This window comes from Trichechus manatus, unplaced genomic scaffold (assembly GCF_000243295.1).
Source record: "Trichechus manatus latirostris isolate Lorelei unplaced genomic scaffold, TriManLat1.0 scaffold00173, whole genome shotgun sequence".
NCBI lineage: Eukaryota > Metazoa > Chordata > Mammalia > Sirenia > Trichechidae > Trichechus > Trichechus manatus.
The window spans coordinates 947,819-961,953 of NW_004444109.1; positions in this window are offsets into that span (position 1 = coordinate 947,819).

The window sequence follows — 14,135 nt, forward strand, 5'->3', positions numbered from 1 at the left end:
GGCCATCTTCTGAACAGCCTGAGACAGAGCATTGCAGGTTATGGAGGGAAAGAAAAATAAATATTAAATACATCGTTTATTGATGATTCGGATAAAAAGGAAAACTGGTCTTTCACGTTGGTTATTAAGCAGATGCCATTTTTGTTTGTTTTTCTAAATACTTTTGTTTTCGGAGGATAAAGGACCAGTAACATCTGAAGTCATATAAATTACCGTGCATTTTCCCAGCCAAGAGTTCAGACGTCAGCAGGAAATAATAATACACAGTGAACAATGTTCCAAATTAAATCAGATTCCAGGAGAATTCTTATAAGTAACACTACATAGGGTATTTTTGAGGACCCCAAGCAAGGGCATCATAAGGAGGGTAAGCAGTATAAGGTAAAGCTGTAAGTAAACATTTAGGGGGAACTCACCAGAAATTTCTCGACTCTCATCTTTTTTTTTTTCCCCTCGTCACAGATACTTGTCCTGCCAATTCCCAAACCCAACTTCTGCCCTGAAATTTTCCACCTCATCTTTGTTCCTTGAACTTTTAATTTGGTCACCTTGGAATACCTTCAGGATCTGCTTGTATTATATGATCATTCATCACTGGTACCTTGGACCTCAGCAAGTCTCGTCCCAAACGGGCTTTCTCTTCGTGGACCTGACAGGCTCCCAGATTCTGAATACTGAACATTGTTGTCATAATTTGTTCTTCCTCATGGTATTTCCCAAATAATGGGAGCTGATTCCTAACAGTATTGTAGTATCCGTCCCCATAGGAAGCTTTTTTCTCTCTAGGTCAAATTCAAAACAAATCGTTCACCCTCAACTGCTGCTGAAGTAATGGTAGGATGGGGAATTTCCTTGTTTCCTGAAGAGCCCTAAAGAAGTTAGAGTAGCTGAAATTCTGAGAGGATTTGAAAAGCAGTAAAATATATTTCTCTCTTTCTCACTCAGTTCAAATGGAGTGAAAGAAAGAGAACATTTATTTCCATGACGACTTCAGGGAAAACCTCAGATCTTCTGGTTCTCTAAAGTTTTCACTTTTTGTGTGAGAAATCGTACTGTCTTTCATCAATAAACCCATAAGGGCTTTAGAGCTCTGCAGTCCTTGTAAGCAATCCCAAAGTGATTTAATGTTATTTTCTGGGTTTTGTTCTTCACCTCAGCAGCAATTCAGAATGGATTATAATGAATCCATTTTTGTTTCTAGGCTTCCAATTGCTTTGCAAAATATGCTTTTAAAAGAAGTCAGAATTATTTCAATGCTACTAAATTGTTTCTATACGTCTCTACAGGCCTGGAAGAAACCTCAAGGGTACATAACAGGCAATTTCCCTGCTGCAGTGCAAAACCCCAGTGAAACCGTCCTAGAGAAAATAGCTATTTCACCTTCTTATAAAGACCCACAAAAGTGGAGATCCCACAATCTCTTTCAGTTGTTCATTCCAAATGTTAACAATCCTCAGTGTTGACAAATGCATTGGGATCTGTAGAGTCTGATGTTCTAATTAAGCTTGCTTTGTTTTCCTCAATGAAAAGATAACAGATAAATGTTTATCACTTCTTGGTGAAAAACTTTAAGAACCAATGAAGGTTTAGATGGGAGTCGCCCATGCCCCCACACCAGCACTCATCTAAGATGAACATGGGACATGAGCTGGAAGTGCACCTTTGTTGTCTGAAGCTGCTGAGATTCAGGGTCATTTGTTTCTGCTGTATAACTAACATACCCAGAGTGATGCACCAACTAAGCTTAATTTTATAGGACAAGTCAAATTTAGCCATTTAAAAAAAGGGAGTGATGATCATTCTAAGCAGAAGGATAATAAGAGCAAAGATACAGAAGTAAGAGTGTCTGGATTAGCGTGACTGGTGGGAGGAGGACAAAAGAGGTGTTAAAGATGTAGGCAGGATTCTTTCATAGAGTAGCTTGTATGGAATGTCAAGGAAGATGGACTTCATCTTACAGACAGGGTTGAGGAGTTCAGAACACAAGTAAGGAGGTCATTGTAGCAATCCAGGTGAGAAATGATGAATTAACATGACATGATAACTGGATGTGGAGAGAGAAAGACAAAGGAACCGTTGAAAGTGGTTCCACACATCTTAGAGCTATTGTCCTTCTCTGCAATGGTGTGTTAGGCTGGGTTCTCTAGAGAAGCAAAACCAGTAAAGCGTATAAATGTATATATAGAGAGATTTATATCAAGGAAATAGCTCACGCAATTGTAGAGGCCAAAACGTCCCACGTCCACAGATCAGGGTAGAGGTCTCTCCCAGTTCACGTAGCCACAGAAGCTGGTGAACCCAAGGTCGGCAGGTCAGAGAGGGGCTCCCACTCACAGGCTGTGAAGGTCAGTGAATTCCAAGATCAGCAGACAAGACAATCAGGTGTCTCCTGATTCAGGTAGCTGCAGGGGCTGGCGAACCCAAGGTCGGCAGATTGGGGAACCGGACTCTTGCTTGAAGGCTGGTAAGTTCGACGAATTCCGAGATCAACAGGTAAGCTGCTAGCTCAAGTCCCACAAACCGGAGGTGAGACAAGAGGCAGCTGCTGAGTCTGGCATGAGCCAAAAATCTTGGCAAGGCGAGCAGACAGCAAGTAACTGGCGGAAGGCAGAGATGAAACTGACAGGGCGGTGAGCTGCCACAGGCCCCACCTCCTCCAGTACCACTCAGCAGATTCCATCATGGGGGTGATCACAACATTATACAACTGCTAAAACACTGAGAATAATGGTCTAGCCAAGTTGACATACAATCTTAACCATCACAGTCTACCCCATGTCAACTTGGCACCCATACACATCTCCTGAAACCATACATAATCTCTGAATAAAGATGATTACAAAGTCATACTTGCACCTAACATGATACAACTAACACGTGTACAATCGAAAACGCACTAACCCTGTTTATATCTTATATTTCATAAGTGAAGGAAGCAAAAATATTAGATGCACATGTACAAAACAGAAATACTCATAGCAATTACAGTACTCATTTCTGCAACTGGTCACGTGGCCGTAACTGGTATTTAGAACCACCTTCTTCCACCACCCATTCTGTATTCCCTTTGCCCTCAAGAATGTAGGTTTGGGTCACCCCACTGGGCAAAGAACCACAACCAGCTGAGGTGCTTGCTGAGGGCAAAGGGGTTTTTGGCTTGTGCCACACTCAGCAGCTGCCTCTTGTTGTCTCATCTCTGGTTTGTGGGACTTGAGCTAGCAGCTTACCTGTTGATCTCGGAATTCGTCGAACTTACCAGCCTGCAAGCAAGAGTCCGGTTCCCCAACCTGCCGACCTTGGGTTCACCAGCCCCTGCAGCTACCTGAATCAGGAGACACCTGATTGTCTTGTCTGCTGATCTTGGAATTCACTGACCTTCATAGCCTGCGAGTGGGAGCCCCTCTCCGACCTGCCGACCTTGGGTTCACTAGCTTCTGTGGCTACGTGAACTGGGAGAGGCCTCTACCCTGATCTGTGGACGTGGGACGTTTTGGCCTCTACAATTGCGTGAGCTATTTCCTTGATATAAATCTCTCTATATATACATTTATATGCTTTACTGGTTTTGCTTCTCTAGGGAACCCAACCTAAGACATTCGGTACTGAGAGAGTGGGGTGCTGCTCTAACAGATACCTAAAATGTGGAAGTGGTTTTAAAACTGTGAATGGATAGAGGTGTGGCAGTGACAGAGGACCACCAGCAGCAGAGAACCTGCAGCAGCAGAGAAAGGGCAGTGGCAGAGAACCAACAGCAGCAGAACCAGGAGACCAGTCCAAGACGGCTCTGGAGCCAACCCATGGAGTGAGAGAGCTGAGTGCCTGTGCGCAGGAGGCTTCCTGGTGGAGTGGGGTGCCTCTGGGCACTTATCGGTGGAGCTAGGCTTGCCAATCTACTGAGCAAGAGAGCTGAGTGCCTGGGCGCATGAGGCTTTATGGTGGAGTGGGGTGCCTCCGGGCACTTATTGGTGGAGCTACCGAGCTTTGGAACACTTGCCCCAGCAGGGCAGATGTGGGCATGAGGCCTGAGGAGCCGAGAGGCCAAGAAACCAGAAAACAAGCTGAAGAGACAAGGGACACAAGAAGCTGAGCTGCCTAGGTCTCAAAAGGTATGGCCATGACCTGAGGGGTTTCTAAGCATGGAGTTGTCACTCCGATGGACTAGGAGAATGGTGCGCCTAAAGCCAAGGGAGCAGACTTACTATCCCAGTGGGCCTGGCAGGCAGAGCTGAAGCCCAGGGCCGAGGGGCCTCCACTCAAAATCCAGAGACTGTGGCCAATAGCTAGAGTCTGGAGGTCAGGGCTGTAGTGTAAATTGTCTCAGAGAACAGAGGATTATTTTCAAAGCATTGATGGCTAATGTAATATGTTCTGCTGACTTGCTTGGTGCCTGTTATCCCTTCTTTCCCTCCAGTTTCTCCCATTAGTAATGGAAATGTCTAGCTTGTGCCTGTTCTGCCATTGTACCTTTGGAAGCAAATAACATGTATTCTAGATTTCACAGATAAAGAGGAATTTTTGGATTTTGGACTTGTAGTTAAGACATTTGCTATGATATGATGGAGTGAATATGTTTTCCATGTTGCAAGGATGTGATTTTTTGGAGGCCAAAGGGTGGAATATCATGGTTTGAATTACGTCCCCCCAAAAATGTGTGCATCAATTTGACTGGGCCATGATTCCCAGAATTGTGTGGTTGGCCTCCATTTTGTGATTGTAATTTTATGTTAAAGAGGATTAGGGTGGGATTGTAACACCACCCTTACCCAGGTCACATCCCTGATCCAATGTAGAGGGAGTTCCCCTGGGGTGTAGCCTGCACCACCTTTTCTCTCTCAAGAGATGAAAGGGAAGCAAGCAGAGAGTTGGGGACCTCATACCATCAAGAAAGCAGTGCCGGGAGCAGAGCGTGTCCTTTGGATTGGGGTCCCTGCACAGAGAAGCTCCTAGTCTGGGGGAACATCAAAGAGAAGACAGCCGACAGAGAGAAAAAGCTTTCCCCTGGAGCTGATGCCCTGAATTTGGACTTTTAGCCTACTTTAACTATGAGGAAATAACTTCTCTTCGTTAAAACCATCCACTTGTGGTGTTTCTGTTATAGCAGCACTAGATGACTAAGACAAATGGGGAACAAAAGAAAAGACGCCACCAAGGCAGATTAAGCATGAAACCAATGAAGTTCAAGCTTCAGGTACCACACTTTCTTGGTCCCTTCTAAGGCCCAAATAAGGACCTAGCAAAGTGTTTACATAATTATACATACATATTTTTTTAACTTTGGAAAAATAAAATATTTTAACTGTAATCGGTAAGAACACTTTCAGATTTCTTACCGCTATAACTTACCCTATGTCACAGTTTTTTCTTGGTGTCAAATGCTGTTAATGTGAGTGTTTGTGTAACCCCATCAGGATAAAGTTGAATGGAGAATATGCCATTTATTCGCAACTTGGAAAGATATTTGGGGACGTTTGAATAAAATAAAAGGAGATAAATAGACTACTGATTTGGATGTATATGAACTGGACCTACTCTTTCATCTTTAAATTTATTAAAATGTAGGTAAAAATAATAGGATATAAATCAAGAATGATAAAATTTATTTATGAAATCAACAGATAGCATGTATTATTCTGACGTTGAGAAGTGACTTCTAACAAACCAACAAAATAAATGGATCAAACCCAAGACATAAATTCATTAAGAGGAAGAGATAAAATGCAAATAGAAGTAACACATAGGTTTTAATTGATAAACAAATTAATGAAAAGGAGTGAATCGTATGAACTCATTGGAAAAGAATTTGAATTTCTGGCTGATTTGACATGAAATGCTGCTATTGACAAAGATAATCTCAAACTCATAATTCACCGTTACAACACATATATTGACAACAAACCAGCTCATGAGTGTTGCACCCTCAAAAAATATTTAAGATTAATCACTGCATAAGAAAACTGGAAATGCTCTGGCATCTTACAATTCATATACTAAAGAGTTTGAGAAAGGTATTCAAAATGATCAACAATATTCAAAATTCACCTGACAGTCCCAATAACAACTGAAATCAAATTAAACTCTTCAAAATGATCAATAAGAAAACAATTTGCATTCAAACATGCCGAAGGAAAAATTGGATTATCTCTCTATTGTCTCTATCACAAACAATTATACAAAATCATTGTCATAAAAAGGAGCCATAATGAGCATGCGGCTAAAAAATGATGAGAAAATGTATTCTAGAGGTCTATCAGGCATATGGAGCCCTGGTGGCACAGTGGTTAAGAGCTTGGCTGCTTACCAAAAGGTCTGCAGTTTGAATCCGCTAGCCGTTCCTTAAAAACTCTATAGGATAGTTCTACTCTGTCCTGTAGGGTTGGTAGGAGTCAGAATCGACTCAAATGCAATGAGTTTGGGTTTTGTTTTTGTTTTGTATTAGGCAGATATAATTAAAAGCTTGATATTTTCTGTGATCTTTGTGGTATTATTTTTTAATTTGTAATCTGTTGAGATTTTTTTCTCATTCTAAATAAATATTCCACTTCATACTAATTTTGTACCATTTTTCTTAAAAAGGCTCCAACAATTGTATAAGCTTTAAACCTCACAAAACCTGGGTCTACCCTTGAAGAGCAGAATTGTAGCATAAACAGCTTGAGTTCAATTTCAGACATGTTGAATTTGTGATCTTCCTCAGATATTTTACATACTGAAAACATGCTTTGGATTATTTAGTGCATTTTTTCTTCAGCCTAAAAACATCATACATCAAAGGTGAAAATCCCGAAAGAGACGTTCTGTTGATCATTCTTTACTCTTTCTAAGTACCTTGGAATGAGCATAATAGTATAAAACCAGGTTATTTGCCTTCGGTGGTGGTGGGGTGTCACAAAACCCTTTGAATATCTGATGCAAGCTATACCCTCCACTAGCGTGTAAACTCCATCATGGAAGGAATTATACCTTGTTCACTGCTCTATTCCCAGTGCCTGGGACAGCATCTGGCATATATTAGGCACTCGATTAATATTTTTGAGTGAAAAAAATAAATCAATGAATCTTCTATGAAAAACATGCACAGATACACACACAACAGTTGCCTTTGAGTTGATTCTGACTCATGATGACCCCGTGTGGGCAGAACAGAGCTGCACCATGGGTTTTTCAAGGCTGTGACCTTTCAGTAGCAGATCTCCAGGCCTTTCTTTTGAGGCACCACTGGGTGAGTTTCTTACTGCCAATCTTTCAATAGCAAAGCACTTAACTATTTGCACAACCCAGGGACTGCCCCTCACACACACCTAGAAGTCCATACCGAATACAATTTTGCATATAATGTCTAACCTGTTGCTGGCGAGACGATTCTGACTCATTATGACCCTATTAGATAGAGTGCAACTTCCCCACTGGGTTTCTAAGGAGCAGCTGGTGGATTTGAGCTGCTGACCTTTTGGTTAGTAGCCAAGCTCTTAACCACTGTGCCACCAGGGCTCCGCATACAATGTCTAGATCCCATGAAATCTCATCTGTGGTCCTTGGATTAAGAAGCCCTCCTCTGAAAAGTTCCAGCCAGGATAAATTCAAGGGAACATTGCTTCATAATTCCTTTCTTTTTCCATTTGTGGATTTTGACATTATGTTTGTCGACGAAAGACACTTAGAGAAAAAGAGAGAGACAATTAGAGAGGCAAGAAAGAAAGAGAAATAGACAGCCAACCTTTAAAGAAAAAAATGCACTAAAGCCTACAGGTTCTAGTCTGGTGAGCTTTCCAGGCAGCACCAGCTCACACACAGTATTTTTTCCGTAAAGATATGTAGACTCAAACTTTTTTTTCCTCTTCCTCCTTTCTAATAGTGAGTATACTATAATAGATTTGTGTTTCATGAATTGGTTCCTAAATTGGTTCATAGAAAACTGAGGGAGGAAAGACTGTAATAAATGTCAGACTTTGATATGTCCATGAAAGTTCTTTAAATTCCAGCTTACCAGAGGCCATGAATCTAATCATTAAGAGGTGCCATAAAATACAGTAAAGACCATAGGGTTTTAAGTTCTGTGGAACTACTAAGATCCTCAGCCACTGCTACTTAACAGAGGCTAGGAAAGGAACAGTCTTAACATTCCTCCATTGAATTCAAACGGCAGGAAACCCAGCTCTCAAAATAAGCTTGAGAAAATGTTGCTGAAATCCAAAGGCATGTAAGGTGGAAATAAGAGAGCTAACTAGAAATCAAGGTCATTTGAGAGTTTTCAAAGCAGCATCAATAACTTAACATTTTAAAGCATTTAATAGCACATTTGAATTGACTGAAAATTTAATAATGTAAATATCATTTTAATTTGAGTTATTAAATGACCAGCAGGTAACAGAGCTGGGGCTCGGACGCAGGTCCTTTGACCAGTTTTCAAACTCCAACTATGTGACAGGGAGATTTTATGAAATGAAACAGACTAGTCTCCAAACAGAGTGGCTAATGGAAAAGGAAACTAGCTCAGTAGCACTAAACAGCTCACCTCAAATGACAAAATGGTTGTGCGAATCCCAAATGTCTGTGACCTAAAAAATAGAGCAGGTCGCCATTCTCACCGTTAAGACAATTTGACCACGTTTGGTTCCCATACAGAAAGCAAAATAAATATGAGTATGACAAGACAAGACTGACCTTAATACTCTGTCTATTTTAATCTGTTCACATCAGTTTTCTTCTTGCTAACGAGTGTCTTCTGGCCTGGGAAGTAAAATAATGGTGTGGTCAGCTTGCCGTTCACACATACGGCTGAAACAGGTGAGCAGTCCTAACGTGTTCTATAATATATAGACCTGATCCTCCTCTGTCATAAACAACAGGGAACATTTCGGGAAATCTGTATTGCGGTGAAATACACAGGATGTTTTGACATTTGAGAATCACAGTTTTCCTCCACAGGAATATAGATGACATGCCCACAAGTGTTTTGATGGTTATATAATCTTACTATGTATTTCCAAAATATTTATCAGGAGATGAAACATACTGTTACTCAGATGCTTTGGCTAGTTATTGTGGGCTTTTTAAAAATAAATTGGAGTATAGTTTGTTTCTCTCTTCTGACCTCTTGAGAAAAATGTCACTTTTCTTCTTAATGAACAATCCAATATTCAATCCTGTGCCTGGTTGCAAACCATTACTCCAAATTATATTTTATAATATACCAAATATCATATTGCTTATATTATGTTAAAACTCATAGGCCATATTCCATTTCCCGACTTTTATACCTAGAAGTCCATGAGGGTTTCTCTTTGCCTTGTCTAGCTTTCTATTTACATCTGCCCACCACCAGATATTATTATTTGACATAGCATTGTATATCATTGCCATGAAGGTGGCATAAAGATTTATGTCCTATTCATGAACAGTTGACAAATTCTATTTTCATTTCACAATGGATGAATGCAAATCACTTGGCCTTAATGTTTCAAAAACAAAGTTATCCCTGGTTGACATTTTTTTTGGCTTGAAAAATGTTTGGAGATATACACACACACACATTTTTTATATATTTTTTCCCTTTTAGGTAGGTTGTATATTCTGAAGCCTAGATGCCTTTGTAAATTCTTAAGCTTCAATTTCTTTTGTCTTTAGATCCATATATTAGGCAAATATGCATGGCTTTATTTTTCAATTGCATTGCTTATCTCCAATCTGTGATATTTTTTTTTCCAGGAGCAGTAAATTACTGAGGCCTCGACTGATGCACTTGGTATCATGCATATTGATTTGTAACTGACTTTCTCATTTGTCTTCCCAATTCCATCCGTCATAGATGAGAGTCATTCCCAAATGTATCAGATTATATCATTTCAGAGATCAGACATTTAGTTCTTTTCCACCTCAGGCCTCTCTGTACATGAACTACTTCTCTGCTCTGTGTAATCTGTTTATTTTTAGGCTTAAAATATACTTTACCTACCTCGGATATTACATGAAGTTGGCAATGTGCTCCTACACAGCAGTTTGATGTTACAGTATTAGCATGAGCTTTAACATATAAGAAGCACTGTAAGGGGGTCAATGGCTAGGGCTGCAGCCTCCACAGTTCCTCCATTATCCCTGCAGTACCCACAGCAAGTGCTCAAAATGCTTTTTGCTTGACATAGAAGGAGCTGCTTCTGAATATTATGAAAAATAAATATCTTCACCAGATACTAAGACTGATTTTGAAAATATAGGAACCCAGGGCTAACATATCTCATATTTGGCTTAGAAATTCATCTTTTTTTTTCTTCTAATTATGAACTTCAATTGTCAATGTGATAAACTAAAAGCTGGCATTATCCCAAGTGGGTAGAAGGGATGATTCATTCTTGATTTTCAAGATATTAAAGTCTCAGTTCCAAATTTAAAAATTATATTACAAATGTTAGGCAAAAATATTAGAAAGAACTCGTGATTAGATCGAACTAGTTCCCTTGGCTCCCTCCTCCAAACTAAAGTTTCAGTTCAGGGTAAGAGGAAGAGAGTTTGGAAAGGAAGTGAATTGAGTCTGAGAAGCTGTACCCAGGAAACCTACAGTCTCTGGCCAACTTATGCATGAGTTGGTACCTTTGAACTTTCCATAGTGTTGAGAGTCTGAAAGCAAGGCAGAGAAGTAGAGAAGAGATTTTGTTTTCTAGGTAAATCCTAGGGAGGCTCCACATTTCCTGTGGAAGCCACTCACGTCATCACAGTCTGGCAGAAGTACAGAAGAAATGGTAGCATAGCTGGTTGGTCTAGTAATTAGAGAGCTAGAGACACAACTCCCAAGATTCTAGAATATCAAAGGCAGAGTCCTCAGATCCAGAGAAGGTCGCATAGACTACGTATTAGGTGCCACAGTTTGGACTATTTCTGTCAGATCAGAATTGAGGATGACACTACATACAATGCCATATTGGAGGAGGAACACAAAGAATGAGCTACATCTCAACATTGGTCTTAGATCAGGATCTAAAAGTAGATACTGTCTCTCCCCAAGATCATCAACTTCCATATTCTGTCCCTCACCACTTTAACTGAGTTTAAACTTAAATGACTGATGAAATTATTCTACTGAATTTACCTAAAATTGACTAAATGAAGTTTTCTTAACTACCATGGTTGTGTGGTGTCACATATTGGTAAGAGCACTAACTCCGGAACCAGAATAGCTAGGTTCAAATCTTAGCTTTGCCTTTTTACTATATTGTGACCTTAAACCAAAACCAAATCCATTGCCATTGAGTCGATTCCGACTCATAATGACCCTATAGGGCAGAGTAGAACTGCCCCATAGGGTTTTCAAGGAGTGGCTGGTGGACTTGAACTGCTGATCTTTCAGTTAGCAGTCATATTACTTCTCTGTGCCTCAGTTTCTTCATGTATAAATTGCGGTTGATAAAGATTTAATTATATTATTTTGAGGAATAAATAATTTGAAATATATAATGTACTTTAAAAAGTACCTACGGTAAGAGCTATGTACATGTTATCATTCTGCATCAGACAAAATGGATGCTCAAAATAGAAACAATTTTTAAATAGTATGTTTTTCAACACTTGAGTTTGTGGCATGTGTTTTTGACATCTGAATCTCTGGCATGTGTTTTCAACATCTGAGTCTGTGGCATGTGGAATGCATACATACTGCATATATGTATCAGTATTATAGAATTTGGGACATGAAATAGACTTCAAGACTATTTAGCGTAAGACTTATTTTTAGGGATAAGGAGAATGATATTTAAAAGGGTCAAATAATTTGCCCCAATTATATAGGTAATAAATCTCAGAACTGGGATTCAAACTCAAGTCATCATTTATTCAAGCAATGTGTCAGGTACCGTGCTTTATGTTGGCAACACAGCAGTGTACAAGGCACACATAGGCCCTAACCTCACAGAGCATACAATAAACCAGAAAAGATAGAATAAATTGTGGTGTGTTGTGACAGGAGAAATACGTGGTGCTGTATTCCTAGGAGCCAAGCAGAGCTTTTGAAGACAGTGACTTGAAGCCAAAACCTAAATTATGAGTGGAGTTTGGACACATGAAGGGGTGGCATAGAGTTCTTGAGGACAAGAAGGAGCTACATAAGGGGCTCTGGAATTGAGAAAGAATATGACTACTTCAAGGATTTCATATAAATTCAGTATACCTTAGCAAACAGTATAGGAGGAGAGGGTGGACAGGAAATAGTGGTAGATGGGATGAGGTTCTTGAGTGTTCTTGTAAACTATGGAAAGGAATTTGCACTTAATCTTAAAGGCAATGAAAACTACTGAAGCTTTTAAGTGGAGAATAAAAGATAGAAGATTTATATTATTGGAAGATTCTTCTAAATACGGTAGGAGATGAGACTGGAGAGAGGAAGGTTAGCATCAAGACCATTTAGGAGGCTATTATAACCAAGAAAGAAAACTAGGTCTTCTGTCTTAATATCCTTTGTTTTGAATTTCACTAATATTAGAAAACAGGAAAGACAGAGTTGGGGAAATAAACAAACTAGAAAGTATTTTTGATCTCCTTGTCAGCCCTCAGCATGTGGATCACAGATTGTTAGAATGAGTGACCTTCAGGAAACCAACATCTGGGTTTTAAAGGGAAGCTATGTGTGTTGCTCATGGTCTAATAAATGGGCCCAGTGCCCTTCACTGCACCAACGTGAAATAAAGGCAGAACCACAATTGACATTAAAGAGCTGAGGGGCCCAGCATCCTGAGCAGACTGTTCTGAGGAGAGAGGTTGAACTTCTAATGGCTAAGAAGACTTTGCTCTGGAGGTTTTTGCTCTCAGTTTTGGAGTAAGTTTTTTTCCCTCTCGCAGGGAAATTCTCAATTAAAATCAGTTTAAGACTCAAACTCAGTGAATAATGTAGTTCAATTCAGTATGGAAAATAGGCTAACAGTGCATTTATGGAAAATTGTAATGAGCGGCCAATTGCTCTCAACAATCTAATTGTTAGTCTGCCCTCATGGTTAGGGAGAAAATTTATATTAAATGGAAATCTTTCTGCCTATAAGTTCAACTTACTGGTTTTATTTTGACCCAAGCTGTCTCAAATGCATCTTGCAAATAAATAGCGAATAAATAATAAAGCTCTGTCTTCTGGAGCTTCAGAAAGCAAGCCTTGGCTTATCTTCCAATTGAATAAAAAACATTTGGGGTCAAGTCCGGGCTTGGCAAATGAGCTCTGTTAATTCAGACTCACTTTGGTAACAAACATTTGATTCAAAATAACCCAGTTCTCTAATAGAGCTTATGTATAACGAACGGATAGCAAGCGGATTAAATGACCAAGGGTTTGGGAAAACAGGCTCAGAGACAAAGCCCAGAAGCAAAAAGCAAAGACAACCATCCAGCATCTGCTTTATTCCAGTCCTAGGCTCTCTGTAGTCTTTCTGGCAATGGGCAGCATCTCCAGTAGCCAGGGTCTGTTGTGCAATTGACCTAAGGTAGCTAGAATGTTGTCAACATGCTGGTGACACAGTGATACAAACAATTCTAGTGCATTCTAGAGCTGCACTAGATTCGAGGCTTAGAATTTAGAAACAGCCACCCCTTTTACTGAGCTTCCAACTCCTTCCCAGGCTCCTGGTCATCACTGAAGCAGGTAATTCTCCTTTAAGTTCGCAGCCGAGTGCTTTAACTACTGCACCACCAGGGCCCCTTGTTTCCTCTTAAAAAACCAAAAATACCCATTGCTGTTGAGTTGATTCCAACTCATAACGACCCTATAGGACAGAGTAGAACTGCCCCAAAGAGTTTCAAAGGAGCACCTGGTGGATTCAAACTGCCGAACTTTTGGTTAGCAGCCGTAACTTTTAACCACCATGCCACCAGGGAGTCCTGTTTCCTCTTAAGAGGATATAAAAATCTAAAATAATTCCAAACATCTGTCATATGAATAGGAAGAGCTTTATCATCCTTAAAAAAAGTGCTTTTTATTATAACAGAAATACTGAATGCATGTTTAGTAGCATATAACTGAAGTGAGTTCCAGCCTGTAGTGGCTTTGGACCATAAATATCAGCAAAAGGTTTTAATCTAAAAAAAAAAAATCATTTGCTCACAGTCATTCCTGGATCCAACATTCAATGCTAAGGATGCAGATATGATAAAATATTTCAGAGGCTGGT